The 25705-nt window shown below is 41.6% G+C and overlaps 1 protein-coding gene across 2 annotated transcripts in view; it reads right to left on the bottom strand.

The window, feature by feature from the left end:
* LOC106086944 (uncharacterized) overlaps positions 1-25705 on the bottom strand; it is a 297353-nt gene that overhangs the window by 183226 nt on the left and 88422 nt on the right. The window contains exon 2 of one of the 2 annotated variants that reach the window (XR_009396990.1): positions 22822-23195. The exons of the other annotated variant lie outside the window; for it this stretch is intronic. The gene's annotated coding sequence lies outside the window, so the exon portion shown is untranslated. The remainder of the gene's footprint in view (positions 1-22821; positions 23196-25705) is intronic. 2 annotated transcript variants of the gene reach the window in all.

The following is a 25705-nucleotide window of genomic DNA, read 5'->3' on the forward strand; positions in this document are numbered from 1 at the left end:
GCTATATGGACCGATCTCTCTATTTGAGGCTTTGGGCCCATAAATTTATTGTCCGATGTCGCCGAAATTTAGGACAGTGATTTAGATTAAGCCTCTTGACATACTTCTGCAATATGTTACAGATCGGTACTGATTGGGATACAGCTGCCATATAGACCGATCCGCCGATTTAGGGTCTTGGGCCCATAAAAGCCACATTTATTATGCGATTTCGCTGAATAGTGAGTTGTGTTAGGCCACTCGACATCTTTCTTCAATTTAGCCCAGATCGGTCCAGATTTGGATATATGTTTCATATCTCCCGATCTCCCGATCTCCCGATTTGACTTCTGGAGCCCTTAGAGGCCGCAATTTTCGTCCGATTTGAGCATTTTAATTCACGATCGGGACCGGCCAATTGGCCGCCTGGATCGTGCGTTAACTTTAGACAAGTTTTTGTGGTGCTGTGTTAAAGCTCATGTCTATACAGACAAGCCCGTTTCAATTGACACATTGGAAGACAACATTGAAGCTTTTATTCGTGAGTTACCGGCCGAAATGTTGGATTGAGTATTGCCAAAATTGGACTAAGCTGATGGACCATTTGAGGCGCAGCCACGGTCAACATTTGCATGAGATAATCTTCAAACATTAAATTACATACATGGACCGTACTATCGATTCAAATTAAGATTTCCCGAATTTACACCCTTTATATAACCTCATATTTCGGTGGAGGGTATACAAGTTGTGGTGTAAAAATGTTCTAGAAAACACTGTGTCGTATGAATACTATTATTAGGGTCATCAATATTAATCATACGCATCAATGGTAATCTAGATAATTTATTATTGAATTAATGAAAAAAATACATATCACCATCATTTAAAGGTTTTTGCTAAAAATAAACTTTAACAACGGCAATGGATATCATAATTAATAACTTACTGCTTGTCATATTAAATAATATTTACCTGCAAAGAGAAAAAAATAAAAAAAATCTTTTAAACTTGTACTGCTTAGGTTTATATTTAAGTTTATGAGAACTGAGAACGATATCTTCTTCTTTTTCTTATATAAAAATGAAAGTGTTGCGTTTTGTTTGTTTGTTTGTTCCGTATAGACTCAAACACGGCTGAACCGGTTTCACGAAATTTACTCAGATGATAGAGTTTGGGCCCCCGGTGAAAATAGAGTACTACATTTTTTGATATCCGAAGGGGGGTCGGACCCTCCCCCTTACCCTAATTTTCAAAAACGTCAGATCTCGGAGATGGGTGTACCAATTTAAGCGAAATTTTGTATGCCACCTTATGGTACCCAAAAAAAAAAAACACAAAATTGGTAAATAATTTTGGGGTCAAATAATCTGGGAGGAAGCCCCATCTCAAAACCCACCCGAACGGACATGTGCACCGATTGGGACAATATGGGTATCAAATGGAAGGTATTTACGAGTAGAGTAAGAATTTGGTATAAAAATTTCACTCCTAAGTTTCGGGGGGGGACCCCCCACCACCAAAAAAGCCCCAAGAGGACACTTTCATCGCTTTGGGTAATATGGGTATCACATGAAAGATATTTGAGAGTAGAGTAAGAACTTGGCATTAAAATGTTACCCTAAGTGTCGGGGGCCCCCACTCCCAAAAATACCACTCAACAGGACACGTTGCACTTTACACCGCTTTGAGTAATACGGGGGCCCGCAACTGCAAAAACACCACCCAACAGGACACATTTACCGCTTCGAGTAATATGGGTATCAAATAAAAGGAATTTAAAAGTAGAATACAAATCTGAGACAAAAAAAAATTTGTTGGTGTCTAAGGGCCCTCCCCACCACCCAAAATCTCTCAACAGGACATGTTTACCGATTGGGACAATATAGGTATCAATCGAAAAATATTTGGAATAAGAATATACGAATTTGGTCCAAGGGGTCTAGGGGGCCTCTCCACCACCCAAAATCTCTCAACAGGACATGTTTACCGATTGGGACAATATGGGTATCAATCGAAAAATATTTAGAATAAGAATATACGAATTTGGTCCAAGGGGTCTAGGGGGCCTCCCCAATCCAAAAACCCCCAAAAAGGGATTTTTTGGAATGGGTATCGAATGGAAGGTCTTTGGGATTAGCATGCACAATTAGGAGAGTCTGCGACCGTCCAACATCACAAAATGGGTATTGAATGAAAGGTCTTTGGGACTTGACTACAAATCTCGCATGCACAATTAGGACAGAGTCTGGGACCCGCCCACCCACTTAATACCCTTCAATAGGACGTGTAGTTCTATCGGGATAATATGTCAATTAAAAGAAAGGTCTATGAGAGTATATTTCGAATCTAATGTTGGTATAAGGATTCAAGTATCTGGGTGGCGTCCTACTTTTCCGCAGCACAGTAGATCGCGACAATAAAAGACTCATATAAATTGTCGTTTGTTTCTTAGCGTCGGGGACCCTCTCCTCCCAATAAATGCAACGACAAACTTTCATGGAGGATGACAGCAAATATGTTGTATTCAAATGAAAGTACGTGTCAGAGGGCAATTCCCCTCCTCCTATCCTACCAAAGAAAAAATATTAATTGTTTTGGGGCAAAACATGCAAATTTTGCCCAAGAACATTCCATTAAGGAACAGGCGCAAACTTCTCACATATCAATGGTGCAGTCCGATTCAAGTTTAAGCTCAATGATATGGGACCTCCTTTCTAAAGCCGAGTACGAACGGCGTGTCGCAGTGCGACACCACTTTGGAGAGAAGCTTTACATGGCATAGTACCTCACAAATGTTGCCAGCATTAGGAGGGGAAAACCAGCGCTGAAAATTTTTTTCTGATGGTCTCGTCGGGATTCGAACCCAAGCGTTCGGCGTCATAGACGGCCATGCTAACCTCTGCGCTACGGTGACTACTTGGTACTGAAAATAAATATCAGATTCGTATTCTACTCTAAAATACCTATTATTTAAGACCCAAATTGATAAGTCGGTAAATTTTTTGTCTTTGGGTTGTGCATTGGGGGAGGGGCGGCCCTATAGACATTTTTTACCGAATGTTGATATTTTACCGAATAGATTCATGTTCTACTCCCAAAGAGCTTCGATTTGTGCCGCCTATTCCTATGGTCAGCAAAAAAGTCTTGTTTGGGGGGTGTTTTGGGGAAGGGGAGGACCCCCAGAATCTTGGTCCTGAAAGTGAATATCAATTTCGTTCTCTACTCCCAAATACCTTTTATTTGAGCCCCATATTGCCATGGTCGGTAAATATGTCCGATATAGGAGTAGTTTAGGGGTGAAGCGGCTCCCAAAACACTTGACTCCATTCTTGAATATCAGCTTCGTTTTCCACTCTCAAATACCTATCGTTTGTGTACCATATTGTCGGCATTGGTTCATAAATAAATTTGGTGGTTTTTGGGTGGGGCGGCCCCCTGGGTACCCCATCCGAAATTTTAATATCAACTTTTTTTTTTAAAACTATAAGAGAGCATCCAAAATTTCGCTTGAATCGCAGCACTTATCTCCAAGATCTGGCGTTTCTGAAAATTAGGATAAGGGGGAAGGTCCGCTCCCCCTTCAGATATCAAAAAATGCAGTACCGTGTTTTCAACACGGCATCATTAGGCACCATATGTGAAAATTTCAAGAAAATTGATTCAGCCGTTTTTTGAGTCTATACGGAACAGAAAAACAAACAAAAAAACACAAATTGATTTTTATATATAAGACTAGCTGGACAGGGCCCGCTCCGCTGGGCCTTGTTGGCACAGTCAGATACCGAGGAATTAATTTTTATATCAGATTCTTACTCTACTTTAAAATAACTTTCATTTGATACCCATATTGCCCAAAGCGGTGATAAAGTCCTTTTGGGATGTTTTTTGGGGGATGGGGGACCCCCTCGAACACTTTGGAAATTTGTATACCAACTTCGTACTCTACTCTTATATACCTTTCGTTTCATACTTATATTCTCCCAATCGGTAAACATGTCCTTGCGGGGGTGTTTTGGGGGGGGGGGGGGGTTGGGGAGGTCATTCAGACACCAAGGAACACATTTGTGACAGATTTGTACTCTTCTTTTAAATACCTTTCATTTGATACCCATATTGCCCAAAGCGGTGAAAGAGTCCTGTGGGGGGGTATTTTGGGAGCGGGGGACCCCCCTGAACATTTTGGGCGAAATTTTTATACCAAATTCGTACTCTACTCTTAAATATCTTTCATTTGATACCCATATTGTCCCAATCGGTAAACATGCCGGTCCGGGTGAGTTTTGGGATGGGGCGTCCCCCCAGGTTATTTGACCCAAAACTTTTATACCAATTTCGTATTTTTTGGGATACCATAAGGTAGCATACAAAATTCCGCTTGAATCGTTGCATGCATCTGCAAGATCTGACGTTTTTGAAAATTGGGGTATGGGGGAGGATCCACCCCCCCTTTGGATATCATAAAATTTAGAACCCTATTTTCACCGGGAGCTCAAACTCTACACTATGTGAAAATTTCATAAAAATTGGTTTAGCCGTTTTTGAGAACAAACAAAGGGCAACAATTTAATTTTTTTATAATAGATAGGCGGTATGAAATAAGGCCCCAATGGAATAAAGCCCCAAAGGCAAAAAGAAATAAAGTCCCAAAAATATGGCCTTATTTCATAATGAAATAAGACCCCAAATTGAAAATGAAATAGGGCCGCAAAGAAATGAAAAAAAAAACACGCCAGACAAAACTTACATTAAGCCCAAAAAAATGGGGTATTATTTCATATGAAATAAGGCCCCAATATTAAAATTATTTAATGCCCCAATATATGGTAACACTAAATTAATCTTTTGCTGCCTCTAGGAAGAAACTCCCCAATTTTAGCAAAGCGAAATAAAGTCGAAATAAGGTTTGGGGCTTTGTTTTATTTCCAAACAGGGGGGGTTTATTTCATATGAAATAAAGCCCTAATTTTCAAAATGAATGAAAGCCCCAAATATCGTTGTTTTCGTTTGGTATAAAAGTTTGGGGCCTTATTTCATTTTCCGTTTGGGTCTTTGGCACCTTATTTGGGCTTAGTTCATTTAAACCCAATTTTTTTCTCTCTCTCTCTCCCCACTGTGCAGTGTGAATAGACTAACTATTAGATGGCACAATATTCACATAACTTATCTCATTTCTGTTTTATTTTTTTTTTTTTGTTTTCCACTCTTCCTATCTCTCTAGCGGTTCTTTTCAAAAGACTCCTTTGGCAGGAAAGCTCAATCTGTGATATGTTAAAAATCCAGCCATACATCTTTTTAAGGTTATCGTGCCCCAGGTACGCCAAAAGGTGAAAGGACTTTAACGCTAAGATGGAACACAAAATTCAAAAGAAGAGAAAGAGATGGAAAAAAAACAACAAAAATTTGCTGTCGTTTTAATTTTATTCTATTTTCCCAAGTTCCATTTAAAAGAAAATGCCTCAAAACAGTAACAAACCCGACTAGCCCAGTCGCAGGCGAGAGAAAAAAAGGAATAAAACAAATTTGAAAAAAATAAGACACTAAAAAATGTGTCAACACCCAAGTGTTTTACAGACGGCGCAAGGTGTTCGCATTACTAACATCCTCTTGGGTGAATCCTCAGAGAAAACATGCCAAGCTTTAAGTGTGCGCGTCTGTGTCTGTAGGTGTGTGAGTGTAGTCGTAGGGCCATAGCAAGCAGTGTGTCATTGTCGGCCCAGGTACCGGCTGTTTTGGCCAAGTACCTGTAAGTGTTGTACTGTGCTCACCTTAGTTGCCTGCCTCAGGCTGCGGGCGACTACTTGTCTGGTGTTTCTGTGATTGTGGCAGGATATAGTGTTCACTCCCAAGTGTCTAATACGCAGTAGTAATACATTGTTGTGAATTCTCTTTAAGGGGCAAGATAATGCACAATGTCTTGCAATTATTCCTCAAAGGGCTGCCATACAAATGCATAGAAACATCGAAATCGATTACCAAAAATCATTATTATAATTTTCTCCTATGGACTGATACTAAACGAGGCAGTCAATCAGACCGACGTCAATTGGGCGGTAATTCGCAGGGTTGTTCGCCCCACCTTTCTTGGGGATGGGCTGAACGATCGCAACCTTCCAACGCGCTGGGAAAACACCCGCACGGTAAGCAAGGTTGAAAAGGTTGCGTAGTGGACGAGCAATCGTCGAAGAACTCTTACAAAGGACAAGTGTTGATATACCGTCCGGGCCCGGAGATTTATTAAAGTCGAGATCCGCAAGGACCCTTTTAACTCCACTATCAATCACGGGGAGTGGTTGATTGCTAAACGGGGAGTGGTTTGTTGCAAACATTTCAGCCAGTAGATTAGCCTTATCAACCGGGTCAGTGAATACCTGATCATCCTTAACAAGAGTTGGGATTGCCGATGGGTTGCCATTTACTCCTTTTACGAATGACCAAAAGCTCTTGCTTCCTCTCGGAGAAGCAATAACTTTGGCACGAAGACGGTGTTCGTAAAGAAACTAATTTTTCTTGTCTAAGTACTCTGGCACATGAAGTTCTTGCCTTTTTGCGCAGCATTTCGGTATTGGCATTTTTGTTCAGACGCCAAGTCCTAAATGCATCCTCTTTTGATCTGTCAGCATCTCTGCATTTCCGGTTAAACCATATTTTATCTTTTGATTTAACCGATAAATTCTTCGCCGGAATGAACGATCTCATTCCTATTAATATTACTTCCTGCACCAATTCGGCAGCAGCATTTACGTCACCGTCACCGTACTACGATGGGCATAAATATCTTCTCAGACAGCCAGGCAGCCATGAAATCCCTGGAGAACGTATTCTTGGACAAAAAATCGTCCTCGACTGTCACAGATCTCTCAAAGACATGGCTGAACAGTTCAAAATTCACCTGTCGGGCCATAGAGATATTCCAGGGAATTGTAAAGCGGACGAGCTTGCGAGACTAGGAACTACCCTACACTTTCCAGGGATACTAGAATCTCTGGGTATGCCTCTAGCGACATGTAAGCTAAGTTTTCAGGATCAGGGCCGAAGGACAACGGATGATAGATGGTCACAAAAAGGGGGCTGTGAGCATTCCCAAACAATGTGGCCTAATCTAGACTTAAAGAGATCTACCGCTTTGCTGTCATTGGCTAGAACAGACGTCTCAGTCATTGTGTCCGTCATGATAGGTCACTGTCTAATTGGAAAACATGCTGACAGACTGAAGGTTGCCAGCAACGACTTTTGCAGAAGCTCTGAGGACATCGAAGAAGAAGAGACTATAGAACACCTTCTGTGTGTGTGTGTCCCGCATTAGCAGTTAGAAGGAGTTCCACTTTAGGTTCTCATTTCTTTGAGAAACTGTCTGATTTAGTGGATGTGAACATTCACAAGTAATTGGGCTTTTTTAAAGTGATCTGCATAGTTCAACGGTAGGAACTAGAAGGCATCTTCCTTCTTCTGTTCCTGTGGTATCACAATGGACGAAAATCTCTATGTGTGTCTGATAACAGACTGCCACTTACCTAACCTAGCCTAACCTAACCAAAATAATCATGATCTAACCAAAATAATCATGACATGACATATCTTGATATAGCCCCCGCATAGACTGATCCGCCGATTTAGGGTCTTAGGCCCATAAAAGCCACATTTATTATCCGATTTTCCTGAAATTTGGGACAGTGAGTTGTGTTAGGCCCTTCGTCATTCTTCTTCAATTTGGCTCAGATCGGTTCAGATTTGGATATAGCTGTCATATAGACCGATCTCTCGATTTAAGGTTTTGAGCCCATAACAGGCACATTTATTGACCGATTTTGTTAAAATTTGGTACAATGAGTTGAATACGGCCCTTCGACATCCTTCGTCAATTTGGCTGAGATCGGTTCAGATTTGGATATCGCTCCCATATAGACCGATTTCTCGATTTAAGGTTTTGGCCCCATAAATGGCGCATTTATTGTCCGATGTTGCCGAAATTCGGGACAGTAAGTTGTGTGAGGCCCTTCAATAGCCTGCTTCAATTTGGCTCAGATCAGTTCAGATTTGGATATAGCTGCCATATAGACCGATCTCTCGATTCAAGGTCTTAGGCCCATAAAAGCCACATTTATTATGCGATTTGGCTGAAATTTGGAACAGTGATTTGAGTTAGGTCCATCAACATCCTTCGCCAAGTTGGCCCAGATCGGTCCAGATTTAGATATAGCTACCATATAGACCGATCTCTCGATTTAAGGCTTTGGGCCTATAAAAGGCGCATTTATTGTCCGATTTCGCCAAAATTTGGGACAGTGAGTTGCGTTGGGACTTTCGACATCCTCTTTCAATTTGGCCCAAATCGGCGTAGATTTGAATATAGCTGCCATATAGACCGATCTCTCGATTTAAGGCTTTGGGCCTATAAAAGGCGCATTTATTGTCCGATTTCGCCAAAATTTGGGACAGTGAGTTGCGTTGGGACTTTCGACATCCTCTTTCAATTTGGCCCAAATCGGCGTAGATTTGAATATAGCTGCCATATAGACCAATCTCTCGATTTAAGGCTTTGGGCCCATAAAAGGCGCATTTATTGTCCGATTTTGCTGAAATTTGGGACAGTGAGTTGTGTTAGGCCAATCGACATATTTTTTCAATTTGGCCCAGATCGGTCCGGATTTGGATATAGCTGCTATATAGACCGATCTATCGACTTTAGGGTTTGAGTCCATAAAAGGCGCATTTATTGTACGATGTCGCCGAAATTTGGGACAGTGAGTGAAGTTAAGCCCCTCGACATACTTCTGCGATATGGCAAAGATCGGTCCAGATTTGGATATAGCTGTCATATAGACCGATCTCTCGATATAAGGTTTTGGGCCCATAAAAGGCGCTTTTATTGTCCGATGTTGCCGAAATTTGGGAAAGTGAGTGTATTTAAGCCCCTCGACATATTTCTGCAATATGGCACAGATCGGTCCAGATTTGGATATAGTTGCCATATAGACCGATCTATCGATTTAAGGTTTTGGGCCCATAAAAGGCGCATTTATTGTCCGATGTCGCAGAAATTTGGGAATGTCAGTTAAGTTAAGCCCCTCGTCATTCTTCTGCAATATGGCACAGATCGATCTAGATTTGGATATAGCTGCCATATAGACCGATTTCCCGATTTAAGGTTTTGAGCCCATAAAAGGCGCATTTATTGCCCGGTGTCGCTGACATTTGGTAAAGTGAGTTGTGTTAGGCCCTTCGACATTCTTCTTCAATTTGGCTCAGATCGGTCCAGATTTGGATGTGAAGTCTTGGCCCCGTAAAAGGCGCATTTGTAATCCGATTTCACGGAAATTTGACACAGTGACTTATGTTAGACTTTTCGACATCCGTGTCGTATATGATTCAGATCGGTTTATATTTAGATATAGCTATTGACGAAAGTTGTTTTTTCTCTTCTTTATTTTCAGAAAACCCTACCACTCGCAGTTGATGGTTGCCAATTTATAAATAATTTCCCGTTTTGTTTTCAATCAATTCGCCATTTCATCTCAAATATCAGATTGTCAGCCGCCAATGATGTTTGTTTGCATTGTCTCTATGGCGAAAGCAAACAATTAAATAATCACTCTTTGTTACCTCCAATCATCACAAAATTTGCCAATCAATTTCATAATGGATCGAAAAACTCCCAGGGGAAACTAAAAAAAAGCGTTTTTTTTATTGTTGGCTCTCCATTGAATAAATATAGCCATTGTGAGTGGTTTGTTTACCATAATGGCCAGGGTAATGAGAGACGCCCATTGCAGTGCAGTTTTCTCTGTTTATGGCTTAATGCTGAAATACTTGGCCAAAACGGTGGTGATGGTGGTAGTGTTTATTAATGAATACCTTATCAGATCGATTGAAGACAATTTTCTTTCAATGGAGATATTTCGAGACATATTTGCTTGCATTCATTCATCGAAGTAGCTATTGAACTCTCTCGGGGAATGATATCCAAAGTGTTTAAATGGCAACTGGGAGGACAGCTTTTATAAAAAACTGGCAAATACAAACTAAAGATGTGAGCATATTTTTCCCAACCAGCTTTTGTATAAATGATGACTATATTGACTCAATACCAAAATTTATGTATTAAAATCATTCTGGTAGATGTTAATGCGAAGATATGAAAGGAAAATATCTTTGATACTTCAGTCCGGAAATTTAGCCTCCATGAGATAGAAGTCCGATAATGAATTAAGGCTAATAGGCTTCGCCACGGCTTCAAACATGGTAGTTGGCAGTACCAGATTTCAACATAAAAAAATTAACAAAGCCTCATGATTGTTCCCCATATAGCCTGCTGTAACACCCGTTTAAGCGTGGCGAGAAAAGTAAGATCTGATACTGCACAGAAGCTGGACATTGAAAGGCTACAACAGACAACAGATGGCAACTGCCTACCATACTCGACAGACCCAACTATTTGATGCAAGTACTTCTTGTCCGGAAAATAGAACCGCGCTGTAGCAAACCATTGTCCAATCCATGAAAACTGCCGCATAAACCGTACTTGAATACCAGAAGCCTACCCCGAGTAATCCATGGTACGACCAAGAGAGTCGAACTGCGCAACTGAAGCTAAGGATGCTTCATACAGAGCGTCCCTACAATCAGTAGCAAAATGCCAGATGATGGAGAGGTATTGATAAGGAGTAAGAAGAAAAGTTTATTCCGCAGAAACAACAAGTGAAGTGAAGTTCGGCGGGGCCGCATTCACCAACTCCTACTTTTTTGAAAATACTTTGTTTTACAAAAAACAAGTAAAAAGGCGTTGAGTTCGGCCGGCCGAACTTTGAATACCCACCACCTCGAATGTATACGTAAACCACCTTTGTCAAAATCCGGTGAAAAATTCATACCTCATGCCCCAAAGCAGCTATATCGAAATATGTTCCGATTTGGACCAAATACCAATAAGTACAAGTCATTGTTCAATTGGGTATAACCAAGGGCCAAGACTTTAAATCGAGATATCGGTCTATATGGCAGCTATATCCAAATCAGGACCGATCTGGGCCAAGTTGCAGAAAATTGTCGAAGAGCCTGATACAACTCACTGTCTGAAATTTCGGCGAACTTGGGCAATAAATGCGCCTTTAATGGGCCCAAAACCTTAAATCGAGAGATCGGTCTATATGGCAGCTTTATGCAAATCTTGATCGATCTAGACCAAATTGCAAAAATATGTCGAGGGGCTTAACTTAACTCACTGTCCCAAATTTCGGCAGCATTGGACAATAAATGCGCTTTTTATGGGTCTAAAACCTTAAATCGAGAGATCGGTCTATATGGCAGCTATATCCAAATCTGGACCGATTTGGGCCAAGTTGTAGAAATATGTCGAGGGGCTTAACTTAACTCACTGTCCCAAATTTCGGCGACATCGGACAATAAATGCGCCTTTTATGGGTCCAAAACCTTAAATCGAGAGATCGGTCTATATGGCAGCTATATTCAAATCTGGACCGATCTAGACTAAATTGAAGAAGGATATCGAAAGGCCTAACATAACTCACTGTCCCAAACTTCCGCGACATCGGATAATAAATGCGCATTTTAGGGGCCCAAATCCTTTTATCGAGAGATCGGTCTATATGGCAGCTATATCCAAATCTGAACCGATCTGTGCCACATTGCAGAAGTATGTCGGGAGGCTTAACATAATTCACTGTCTCAAATTTCACCAAAATCGGATAATAAATGTGGCTTTTATGGGCCTTAGACCCTAAATCGGGGGATCGGTCTATTTGGGGGCTATATCAAGATTTAGTCCGATGTAGCCCATCCTCGAACTTAACCTGCTAATGGACAAAAGAAGAATCTGTGTAAAGTTTCAGCCTAATATCCCCATTTATAAAGACTATAGCTTAATTTCAACAGACGGACGGACAGACGGACGGACAGAAGGCCGGACAGAGGGACGGACCTTCTGCTGTAATCACTCTGCAGCCTTCAAAAATTGAGATATTGAGCTGAAATTTGGCACAGACACGTCTTTTTGATCCACGCTGGTTAAGTTCTTGAAAGGGCCAAATCGGACAATATTTGGATATAGCTGTCATAACACCGATCTGCCGATAAAGGTTCTTATGCCCATAAATGATTTATTTTTTATCCGATTTCGCTGAAATTTCAATCAGTGAGTAGTTTCAGGTCTCCCCATATCTGGCCCAAATATGGATCAGATGGGACAATATTTAGATATAGCTGCCATATAGACCGATCTCTCGATAAAGGGTCTGAAGCCCATAAGAGCTTTATTTATTATCCGATTTCACTGAAATTTGAAGCAGTGAGTTATTATAAGCCTCCCGACATCTCACCTATACATGGTCTTGATCGAGTTTTGTTTGGATATAGCTGCCGTATAGACCGATCTGCCGATAAAGGGTTTTCGCTGAAATTTGAACAATTGAGTTGCTTGAAATCTCCCGACATTCGATTCAAATATGGTTCAAATCAGACTATATTTAGATATAGCTGCCATACAGGCCGATCTGAGGGATTTAGGGTCTGAAGCCCATTAAAGCTTTATTTATTACCCGATTTCGCTGAAATTTGAATCAGTGAGTTGCCCTAAGTCTCCCGACATACGATTCAAATATGGTACAGATCACCACCCACCGCCATAAGATCGGAGTATACTGATCTAGTCATTCCGTTTGCAAACACCTCGAAATATTCGTCTAAGACCTCATAGAGTATATATTTTAATTCTTGATCGTCTTGACATTTAGAGTCGATCTAGCCATGCCCGCCTGTCCGTCCGTCTATCGAAATCACAATAGCTGTCGAACGCGTAAAGCTAGCCACTTGAAATGCACAGATACTTAATATTGATGTAAGTCATTGGGAATTGCAAATGGGCCATATCGGTTCAGATTTCGATATAGCTCCCATATAAACCGATCTCCCGATTTGACTTCTTAAGCTCCAGGAAGCCGCAATTTTTGCCCAGAATCCATGGTGGTGGGTTCCCAAGATTCAGCCCGGTCGAACTTAGCACGCTGTTACTTGTTTGCTTATAACCCTAAAGTCGAACAAATCATTTTGCAATTGTATGACTATACAATACAACCGCTTAGAACTACAAAATGAATTCATTTTCAATTAATGTATCTCTTTTCTCATTATGCAACTTTGTTGCAAAAATATAGCTCAAAGAATTTTCCTGCCCTATTCATTGGCAATCCTTATGTTACGCATAATGACACGCATATTTACCCCCAAATAAAGAACAGAAGCACTAAAGTTAAGAATTGCATGCAAAAAGTATGCGAGCATGATGTATACGCAGGAATTCTTCCACTTCAGTGCAAGTCCCTTTGGTTGGAGAAATAAAAAAAAATATCAAGCGTTGCGTAGTTTAGAAATGCAGTAAGAAACAAAGAAGCAAAAAAGCAAACGAGAAGGCATATAAAAATATGATAAACAGGAGGAAGTGAACAGAAAGTGGGGCATAGTTAACAACGCACTTGCCTAGGCGGCACTTAACCTAAAGGTTTAACAAAGGGATCGCCCGAAACCTTCTCTAGACTTCAACATGTCGGTTTTGTTCGAAGCAATGTATCAGCATGCATTATTGTTCACACCAACCAAAGTTGGTCTGTTCTACTTAAAATATCCTAAAATTGATTTTGAACACCATTAGTTCTCATTATTTTTTATAGCCTACACCACCATTGTGGTATAGAGTATTATAATTTAGTGCATTTGTTTGTAACACCCAGAAGGAAGAGAGATAGACTCATTGATAAGCATACCGATCGACTCAGAATCAGTTTCTGATTCGAATTAGATATGTCCGTCTGTCTGTCTGTCCATCCGTCTGTCTGTCCGTCTGTCTATCAGTCTGCCTGTCCGTCTGTCTGTCCGTCTGCCTGACCGTCTGTCTATCAGTCTGTCTGTCCGTCTGTCTGTCTGTCTGTGTCTGTCTGTCTGTCTGTCCGTCTGTGCATCTGTCTGTCCGTCTGTGCATCTGTCTGTCCGTCTGTCTGACCTTCTGTCTGTCCGTCTTACTGTCCGTCTGTCTATTCGTCTGCATGTCAGTCTATCTGTCCGTCTGTCTGTCCGTCTGTCTGTCTCTGTCTGTCTGTCTGTCCGTATGTCCGTCTATCTGTCCGTCTGTCTGTCCGTTTGTCCATGTTAATTTGTGTAAAAAGTACAGGTCACAATTTTCATCCGATCGTCTTCAAATTTCGGTCTAGAGACAAGGCCTATTAAAATTGGAAAAAATCAGTTCAGATTTGGAAATAGCTCCCATATACAATATATGTTCGCCCGATTTGCAGTAATAATGCAATATAATGGTCATTTTTTGACCGATTTCCTTGAAATTTGGCAGGCAGGATTTTTTATGACTCTCGATGTTACTGGTGAATTTTATAGAAATCGGTCCAGATTTGGATATAACTCTCATATATATGTTCGTCCGATTTTCAGCAACACAGCAATAATGTGGTCATTTGTTAACCCTTTCTTTAGAAATTTAGCAAGACGGATTTTTTTACCCACCACCGAAGGATAGGGGCTGTATTCGTTTAGTCATTCCGTTTGCAACACATCGAAATATCACTTTCCGACCCTACAATGTATATATACTTCGGATCGTCGTAAAACTCGAAGATGATTTAACGATGTCCGTGTGTCTGTCCGTCTATCCGCCTGACCCTCCGCCTGTTGTAATCACTCTACAGCCTTCAAAAATTGAGATATTGAGCTGAAATTTGGCACAAATACGTCTTTTGATGCACGCTGGTTAAGTTCTTGAACGTGCCAAATCGGACCAAAATTGGATATACCTGATATATTGACCGATCTGACGATAAAAGGTCTAATGCCCATAAATTCTTTATTTTTTTACCCGATTTCGCTGAAATTTGAAACAGTGAGTAGCTTAAGGCTTCTCGACATCTGACCCAAATATGGTTTAGATCGGACTATATTTAGATATAGCTGCCATATAGACCGATCCCCCAAAAAAAGGGTCTGATGCCCATAAAACATTTATTTATTACGCGATTTGGCTGAAATTTAAAACAGTGGGTTATTTTAAGCCTTCTGACATCCGACCCGAATATGGTTCAGATCGGACCATATTTAGATATAGCTGTCATATAGACCGATCTGCCGATAAAGGGTCTGAAGCCCGTAAAAGCTCTATTTATTATCCGATTTCGCTGAAATTTGAAACAGTGAGTAGCTTAAGGCTTCCCGACATCTGACCCAAATATTGTTTAGATCCGATTATATTTAGATATAGCTGCCATATAGACCGATCTCCCGATAAAGGGTCTAAAGGCCAGAAAAGCTTTATTTTTTACCCGATTCCATTGAAATTTAAAACAGAGGGTTATTTTCAGCTTCCAGATATCTGACATAAATATTGTTCAGATCGGACTATATTTAGATATAGCTGCCATATAGACCGATCACCCGGTAGAGGGTCCGAAGGCCATAAAAGCTTTATTTTTTATCCGATTTCGCTGGAATTTAGAATAGTTCGCAGTTTTAAGCCTCCCAGCATCTGACCTAAATATGGTTCCGATCGGACTATATTTAGCTATAGCTTCCATATAGACCGATCTGCCGATAAAGGGTCTAAAGTCCAAAAAAAGCTTTATTTATTACCCGATTTCGCTGAAATTTAAAACAGTGAGTTGTTTTGAGCCTCCTGATATCCGAGCCTTATATGGTTGAGGTCGGACTATATTAAGTTATAGCTGCCATATAGACCGATCTCCCATACAGGGTCTGAAGCCTATAAAAGCTTTATTTTTTATCCAATTTCGCTGAAATTTGAAACAGAGAATTATTTTAAGCCTCCTGATATCCAACCTAAATATGGTTGAGATCGGACTATATGTAGATATAGCTATTATATAGACCGATATGCCGATTAAGGGTCTGAAGCTCATAAAATCTTTATTTATTACCCGATTTTGTTGCAATTTGAAATACAAAATTCAACAGTGACTTATATTTATTAGACCACTCAATGTCCGTACCGAATTTGAGTGCATAAGTTATCCAATTTTCACCGGATTATGAGGAAAAGGGGTTTACACATATACCCGAGGTGTTGGGTGTCCAAAGTTCGACCAGGCCGAACTTAATGCCTTTTTACTTGTTTTACTTCTCGCATTTCAATAAATTCTTCGCTCCCTTTAACAAATTGATAACCTAACACCTAAAGATTTTTCAATAGAAATAGTTAATGAGCATGTCCTTTATCATCACTATCCCCTCACCCTTAAGGGAGGTTAATAAACTTTCTGCCCAACAATAGCAAACAGGGAAAAAATGCAAAATAAATCAGTCCAACATGGAGGGAGGGAAATTATACATCATTCATACCACTATAAGGCAGATAGATTATTCTTTTCATTTTTCCAACATCCTTCTCCCCAACTTGTTGTTCTCCCTCTCTCTCTCCCTCTACTGCTAGGACATTTTATGTTGCGTAGATTTATATTTCTATTCCATCATAATCATGGTCTTAAGAGTTTTTTTTTTTTTCATAGGTTTAGCTGGAGTTTATGACTTGCTCGTGCTCAACAAAATCTTAGTCCTTGTAATTGTCTTTTTGCCAGGCATCGTCTATTATTGATGAGTGTGTGTGTGGGTGGAGCGAGGTGGAATAGCAAAGAAAAGTAGTTTCATTGAATTGCAGATAGGTGCCCCTACATTGAAGACATACATCCGCACCATCTCGCATATCCTCTTCCATAATTGTATGCCATGGGTCATTACCATAAGTGGGGCACGTTCATTTTGCATTATTTAAAATTTTTATTTATCGGTAATTGTTTGCCGTGAGAAAATCTACAAATATACTGCCACAGACTCTCAATGGTTCCCCCCTCCCATACTAACACCACTTGTCTCTAGAAGAAAACTAGGTAGCAACTGATTGTCCTATCCCAACCTTGCTACACTTCGAAGTCATCTTCGATGTATGTAATTGTAGTCGGGGAGAACAAACGGCATTAATTTCGCAACAACAACGCAAGGATGCGGCCAAGTGAAGAGGGGGGGCTTCACTAAGTCATGCCTGCCACTACCAGGAAATGAAAATGATAAATATTTCAATAGTATACACAGAATTCTTAGGTACTTTGTCCGTCCGTCTGTCTGTCCTGTCCTTTAGTCTGTCCTTCCGTCCCCCCGTCCGCCCGTAGCAGCAAACGTAATTGTATAAAGTACATGTACTTGCCCTGCTTTTCGGTCTTAGTCAAACAGCACCGCTACTACTTCATATCACACAACAACAAGTCAAGTACATTCCCGTTTCCAATTCCTGGGTAGTAGTCTTTGTTTTGTTGTCTCATTTAATATCTTCCGGAATATGGCTGCTGACGTGGTTTGGCATAAGCAAGAAAATTTATTATAATTTGTCTTTTGCTTTATTACAGACAACAACAGACGACACAGGCAGAAGCAGAGACATTGCCATTGAAAATCTTACAAAGCAAAAATGGCACAAAGTACAAAACCGAAATTAAATTTCCTATTGTTAAGCTCTTGGTGAGTGGGTATGAAGTTCAAATCAATAAACAGCCACCTGCTGAAAACGGCACAAACGAATATAAAAACTAAAATTAACTAATAAACATTACTAGCTGGACAGGGCCCGCTCCGCTGCGTCTTCTTTCTCTCTCTTATTTTGTCTGAGCCCTATATTGCCACGGTAAGGAAAAAAAGTTCTATTTGGAGGTGCTGATACCCCATACTCGTTAATTCTCAAAGACCTTTCATTTTATACCCATTTTGTGACGTTGGACATTCATGCCTGTTTTGGGGGTTGGAGAGGCTCCGTAGACACCTTGGACCTACTTCCAAATATCTTTTATTTGATACCCATATTGTCACAACCGGTAAATATGGCCTGTTGAGGGGTTTTTCGGGGGTGGGGCCGCCTCCGTCACCAAGGAATAAATATTTATATCAGATTTTTTCTATACTTTTAAATACCTTTCATTTGATAACCATATATCGTCCCAATCGGTAAATATGTTCTGTTAGTGGGTTTTCTAGGCTCCTGAGACACCAAGGAGTACATTTTTCTGTCATATTTGTACTCTACTTTTATATACCTTCCATTTGATACCCATAATGCCCAAAGCGGTGGAAGAGTCCTGTTGGGGGGTATTTTGGGGGTGGGGGACCCCCCCTGAACACTTTGGGCGAAATTTGTATACCTAGTTCGTACTCTACTCTTAAATACCTTTCATTTGATACCCATATTGTCCCAATGGGTAAACAAGTCCGTTCGGGTGTGTTTTGGGATGGGGCGTCCCCCCCAAGTTATTTGACCCCAAACTTTCATACCTATTTCCTGTTTTTGGGGTACCACAAGGTGGCATACAAAATTTTGTTTAAATTGGTGCTCCCATCTCTGAGATCTGGCGTTTTTGAAAATTGGGGTAAGGGGGAGCGTCCTCCCCCCTTCAGATATTAAAAAATGTAGTACCCTATTTTCTACCATCTGTGTAAATTTCATAAAAATCGGTTTAGATGTTTTTGAATCTATACGGAACAGACACACGCAACAATTTAATTTTTATATAAAAGACTAGCCGAACCGGGCCCGCTCCGCTGCGTCTTCTTTAACTCCCTAATATCTTTTTAGGGTGGGGACACTTCGCTCTGCATGTGGATATCGAATTCGTGTCATTGTAACCACCGTAGAGCAGAGGTTAGCATGTCCGCCTATGCACCGAAAGCCTGTGTTCGAATCCTGGCTATGCCTTTTAAAACTTCTCTTCAAAAAGGTGTCGCACTACGGCACGCCGTTCGGACTCGGCTATAAAAAAGGAGGCCCCCTATCATTGAGACTTAACTTGAAGCGGACTGCACTCATTGATATGTGAAAAGTTTGCCCCTGTTTCTTAATAGAATGTTCATGGGCAAAATTTGCATTTGTATTTGCCATTGTAGCCTATGACACTGAACGCGTTCGAATCCTGGCGAGAACATCGGATTAAGTGTTGGTTATTCCCTCTTAATGCTGGCTACAGTTGCGAGGTACAAGTTTCTGTCAACGATCAGCGAGATCATGAAAGGGTCTCTGAGGAGTTTGTCGCGATGGGCTACCAGCAATGGGTTGAGGACCGACCCAGGGAAGACAGAGCTGGTGCTCTTTACGCGTAGATATAAGCTACCGGAGTTCAGACTCCCGTCCTTGGACGGGGTCCCCCTTCGGCTGTCGAAGGCGAAGTACCTAGGCATAATCCTCCATTCGAAACTGTAATGGAAGAGGAACACCGAGGAAAGAAGCCGTAAGGCACTGTGCGCTTTTTACTCCTGCAGGAGGATGTTCGTTAGGATGTGGGGGGTGACTCCCAAGATGATCTATTATACATCAAATATATCATTTTGGGAGTCACCCCCTATGCCTATGGAGCACTGGCATGGTGAGACGTCGCATGGAAGAGGACGCGTACGAAGAGTTCGAGAAGATCCAGAGACTGGCCTGCGTCGGCATCACAGGGGCGCTGAGATTCGCACCGCAGGCAGGCCTGAAGGCGATGCTGGATATGCAGCCCATTGGGGCCTATATTTGGACCTGTGCCGCCAGGGTCTCGCTTAGGCTGAGAGAGCTCCGCATGCTGAAGGAGGATGATTGCGGCCACAGTTAGATTCTGGGTGTTATGGATACGGAGAGTAAACCAAGGAGGATCTCCGACTACCTGGCACCAGTCCCGACTGGAGCGACGGCATTCGTGATTTTCCCAAGAGGGACGAATGGAGGGCGGATGGTGTACTTGAGGAGGATGAGACCTCGATCTATATCGATGGCTGCAACATGGAGTCAGAGACTGTATTGGGGGTCTACTCTGATGCACTCAATATCAGTAGGTCTCTGAGACTGCCGGACGAGTGCACGGTCTTTCAGGCAGAGATCTGTGACATTGCAGTAGGCGCAAGAGAAATTCTGGCTAGGGGCCCACCGCCCTCGAAACTCAGAATTTATGTAGACAGTATGGCGGAGCTCAAGGCCTTGGGGTCGAGGATGGTGAGGAATCCCTGGATAGGCTCCGGGCCCACGATGTGACGTTGACATGGGTTCCTGGGCATGCGGGGATTCCAGGAAATGAGAGGTCGCAGGAGTGCGCAAGGAGGGGTTCGTCTGCGCCGGGCGGACCAGTCATCCGTCTTGCCTTCGTGCCATTTGTCGAGCTACTGAACACAGTAGAGGTGATGGCCAGGGCGGCATCGGTGGCGAGGTGGGATACGGTATATGGTTGCCGGACTGCAAAGGCGCTATGGCCGCTTATCGACCAGAGGAGGACGAGGGAATAGCTGGTTCGATAAGAGGTCGATGAGTACTTTGACAGGGGTCATAACCGGACACTGTGCCATAGGCTGCATGGGGATATCACACAATGACTTCTGTAGGTGCTGCCTCGATAAGGATGAGGAGGAGACTAATGAGCACTTGCTGTGTTCCTGTCCGAGTCTGCAGGGACGTAGGCTCTCCTTTCTGGAGAGCCGTTTCTTCTGCGATCTGGGTGAACCTCTGGTATCTCTCTTGACAGGAATCATAACCGGACACTGTGCCATAGGCCGCATGGGGATATCACACAATGACTTCTGTAGGTGCTGCCTCGATAAGGATGAGGAGGAGACTAATGAGCACTTGCTGTGTTCCTGTACGAGTCTGCAGGGATGTAGACTCTCCTTTCTGGGGAGCCGTTTCTTCTGTGATCTGGGTGAAACTCTGGTATGTCTCTTGACAGGAACCATAACCAGACACTGTGCCATAGGCCGCATGGGGATTATCACACAATGACTTCTGTAGAAGTTGCCTCGATGAGGATGAGGAGGAGACTAATGAGAAATTGCTGTGTTCCTGTACGAGTATGCAGGGACGTAGGCTCTCCTTTCTGGGAAGCCGTTTCTTCTGTGATCTGGGTGAACCTCTGGTATCACTCGTGAGGTTTGTTGAGGGAGCGGGATGGTTCCGAAGGTGGGGGAGACACAGGCTTCGGCCTAGGTAGGTCCGTGCTTGCGTAGCGAAGTTCGGTTCTTCACCTCCCGCTTGGGTTTCCTCATTCCTCTTGTCTTTGGTCTTTGTCTTTATCTTTTTATGCGTGTATAGCCTCTGGTACGAGGTCTCACATTCTCCTTTTTCTTCCCTTTCTTTGTCTAGGGTACCACAATGGGCCAAACTGGCCTGCGAGTGAACTCATCATTGGTGGGAGACCCATTCAACCTAACCTAAAGGCTAAAGAAGTCAAATCGGGAGATCGGTTTTACATGAGAGCTATTTCAGGTTATAGACCGATTTGGGCCGTACTTAACACAATTGTTGGAAGTCATAACAGAACACCGCTTGCAAAATTTCAGCCAAATCGGACAAAAAATTTTCGCTTCCAGGGGCTCAAGAAGTCCAATCGGCAGATCGGTTTATATGGGAGCTATATCAGGTTATAGACCGATTTGGACCATACTTGGCATAGTTGTTGGAAGCAGTTACAGAACACCGCATGCACAATTTTAGCTAAAACGCAGAGAAAATTTTGGCTTGTAAGGAGTCAAGAAATCAAATCGGCAAATCGGTTTATATGGAAGCTATACCAGGTTATAGACCGAATTGGACTTTACTTGGTACAGTTGTTGGAGGTCATAACAGAGCACTATGTGTAAAATTGTACGTAAATCGGACAAAAATTGCGGCTTGTAAGGGCTCAAGAAGTCAAATCGGGAGATCGGTTTATATGGGAGCTATACCAGTTTATAGACCGATTTGGTCCGTACTTAGCACAGTTGTTGGAGGTCAAAACAGAACACTGTGTGCAAAATTCTAGGTAAATCGGACAAAAATAGCGCCTTGTAAGGGCTCAAGAAGTCAAATCGGCAGATCGGTTTATATGGGAGCTATACCAGGTTATAGACCGATTTGGACCGTACTTAGCATAGTTGTTGGAGGTCATAACAGAACACTGTGTGCAAAATTCAAGGTAAATTGGACAATAATGGCGGCTTGTAAGGGCTCAAGAAGTCAAATCGGAAGATCGGTTTATGTGGTAGCTATACCAGGTTATAGACCGATTTGGACCGTACTTGGCACAGTTGTTAGAAGTCATAACAGAACAGTACATGCCAAATTTCAGCCAAATCGGATGAAAACTGAGGATTCCAGGGGCTCAATAAATCAAATCGGGAGATCGCTTTATATGGGAGCTATACCAGGTTATAGACCGATTTGGACCGTAATTGGCTCAATCGTTGGAAGTCACAACAGAACACCGCGTGCATAATTTCAGCCAAATCGGAGAAAAAATGTGGCTTTTAAGGGCTCAAGAAGTCAAATTGGGAGATCGGTTTATATGGGAACTATATCCAAATCTGAACCGATATGGCCTATTTGCAATCCCCAATGAGCTACATCAATAAGAAGTATCTGTGGAAAATTTCAAGCAGCTAGCTTAACGCGTTCGAAGGGTTTTGTGGTTTTTTCCATAGCCGGAAGGATAGACCAAAGAATATGGCCACATTCAAGATGGAATGGAATGACTAGATCAGCATGCCGCCCATCCTATGGCGGTGTGTATGAAAATATCTGAAACGCTAAATAATGCACAAAATGCCTGTTTCATATCATCCTTTACTCTTATCCCTTTAAAATTCTTGAGTTTTTCATTCCAGCGAATATGCCTTAAGTTTACCGCCCAACCCTCTTCAAGGCTTTTGTTGGCTTCAGCTGAAACTTTTATCATTTTCACCCATTTTAAATCAATTAAATAGCACTTAGCACATAAAATCTCGTATGAATTATGGCAAAATGAAATTTAATGAATTTAAAAACTTAAAAGGTGTGCTTACCTTCAACATTGTTGGAGTTGTGATGTGTTTTCAGTCGAATATCCTTTTTGCCTTAGGACACATCAAAAAAAGTTTGTTTTTATGTCTGTCTGTTTGAGAAACGTTTTTGTTCTATATTTTTAATTAGTTTTGTTGTTGTTGTTGTTGTTGTTTTTGGCACTGCTGTTGATGATGGCAAGGATTCTTTCACAGTTTCACTGGGCAAAACATTTCATTCGTTTATTCTCTTGGATGATTCCCTCATTCACTTGCGAGTATGGTTGAGAGTTGCACGATTTGTCTGAATTGTTGTTTCACTTTGTGAGCATGGGCGAAAAGACAGTTTTTTTGTTGTTGCTGTTTTATGTTTTTATATCCGATTTGATCTCGATATGCTATAAATTATTTAAACAGCCAATCCAAGTGCTGTTGGGTTATTTATTGAATCTTTTTGAAAATTGTCCTTGTTGCTGTTGTTGCTGCGCTGCTGTTGTCACAACTGTCGTTTTTTGTTCGTTTGCCAGAGATGAAACCTAAAAGATTTGCCATTTAATTAAATTATAAAATAAACTTTTTTTCCACCCACACTCAGAGCCACTGACATTGTCATCGACGCACCAACCACACAGCTGAGGAGTCACAGCATCACAGCAAAAGGACAACTGCCTTTATTCTGGTTTGGTGTGGCTAAAGAGGAAACGAAATCCGGATATGATGGCAGGACATGGTGTGGAGTGTTGAAAAAAAAAAAACAAAATAACTGAGGCAACCACAACAACGACAACGACAGTTACTATTAACAAAAATGTACACATTGGAAATTTTACACAAAATTCCCATCCGCCAATGTGCCACAACAGCAACGACAACACAAAGGACATACGGCAAAGGATGTTCGAAAACATACTGCACAGAATACTTTAGCAAACACACTGCCACACAGACACATTAACACTCGCACTCGCACCCAACTTCATTCACCCATTAACGCTAACTATCACAATCACATTCACATTAGCTCACGTACCCCTATAAAGCGAGGACGAGCCAAATAACACAACAAAATCTGCAATTTCGGGCCAACATAAATATTAGCCTATGCCGAAATAATCGTAAAATTTTACTACTTTCTTAGGTGGGGCAAGGTAAACTGTTTTTGGTAATGCAGGATTAAAATGTAGGACACATATGCCCAAAGAGAGAGAGAGAGAGAGAGATAATGCAATAGTTTCTACATATGGGCTGTGGCATGGTAGGGGATAGAGCATTATGGCTGTCTTTGGGAGTACATTTAAAATCTAAATCTATATGGGGTTGTCATGTATTCAACACAAATTTGCCTTAGCAATGGCACTCAACATTTTTGATGTTATCATTCTAATGAAGGAGTTTGGGGCGAAATGCCCCCATGTGTTGCAAGTAAAATGGGATTTTACAAATTACATAAATTAGCAAAATTGCTGGAGAAAAATAACTAGCAGAATTCGAAAATCCAATGTTTTGTTGACCTAGTGGCAATTTAGGAAGAATCACTGAAGCTAAAGCAGAAATCCAAGTACTTGGCTCCGTTATTGGGAGTCATAACACAATACTGTGTGCAAAATTTCAGCCAAATTGGTTGAAAATTAAGGCTTCCAGGGTCTCCAGAAGTCAAATCGGGAGATCGGTTTATATGAGAGCTATATCATGTTCGTGACCGATTCGGACTATGCTTGGCCCAGTTGTTGGGAGTCATAACAGAACACCATGTACAAAATTTCAGCCAAATTGGTTGAAAATTAAGGCTTCCAGGGGCTCAAGAAGTCAAATCGGGAGATCGGTTTATATAGGAGCTATATCAGGTTATAGATCGATTTGGGCCGTACTTGTCTCCATTGTTGGGAGTCATAAGAGAACACCATGTTCAAAATTTCAGCCAATTCGGATGTAAATTGCGGCTTCGAGGGGCTCAAGAAGTAAAATCAGGAGATCGGTTCATATGGGAGCTGTATCAGATTATAGACCTAGTGGATCATACTACACCCAGTTGTTGAAAGTCGTAACAGAATACCGCAGGCAAAATCTCAGCAAAATCGAATGAAAATTTATGTTTGTAAGCGCTCAAGAAGTCAAATCGGGAGATAGGTTTATATGGGAGCTATATCATGATCTCGACCGAGTAGCTAGAAGTACTCGGCACAGTAGCTAGAAGTCATAACAAAACACCATGGATAAAATTTCCGCCAAATCGGATGAAAATTATGGCTTCCAGGGGCTCAAGAAGTTAAATCGGGAGATCGGTTTATATGGGAGCTATATCAGGTTCTTGACCCATTTCGACCATACTACACCCAGTTGTTGAAAGTCGTAACAGAATACCGCAGGCAAAATCTCAGCCAAATCGGGTAAAAATTGCGGCTTGTAAGGGCTCAAGAAGTCAAATTGGGAGATCGGTTTATATAGGAGCTATATCAGCTTACAGATCGATTGGGACCGTACATGGCTCCGTTAGTGGGAGTCATAACAGAATACAAAGTTCAAAATTTCAGCCAATTCGGATGTAAATTGAGGCCCCCAGGGACTTAAGAAGTCAAATTGGGAGATCGGTTTATATGGTAGCTATATTGGGTTCTTGACCGATTTGGACCTTATTTGGCACAGTTGTTGAAAGTCATATTGGAACCTCACATGGAAAATTTCAGCCATATTAAACAAAAATTGCGGCTTCCAGGGGCTCACAAAGTAAAATCGGGAGATAGATTTATATGGGAGCTATATCAGCTTACAGATCGATTTGGACCGTACATGGCTCCGTTAGTGGGAGTCATAACACATATATAGCTCTCATATAAACCGATCTCCCGATTTGACTTCTTGAGTCCTTACAAGCCGCAATTTTTGCCCGATTTGGCAGAAATTTTGCATG

This window comes from Stomoxys calcitrans, chromosome 1, assembly GCF_963082655.1.
Source record: "Stomoxys calcitrans chromosome 1, idStoCalc2.1, whole genome shotgun sequence".
In the NCBI taxonomy this organism is placed as follows: domain Eukaryota; kingdom Metazoa; phylum Arthropoda; class Insecta; order Diptera; family Muscidae; genus Stomoxys; species Stomoxys calcitrans.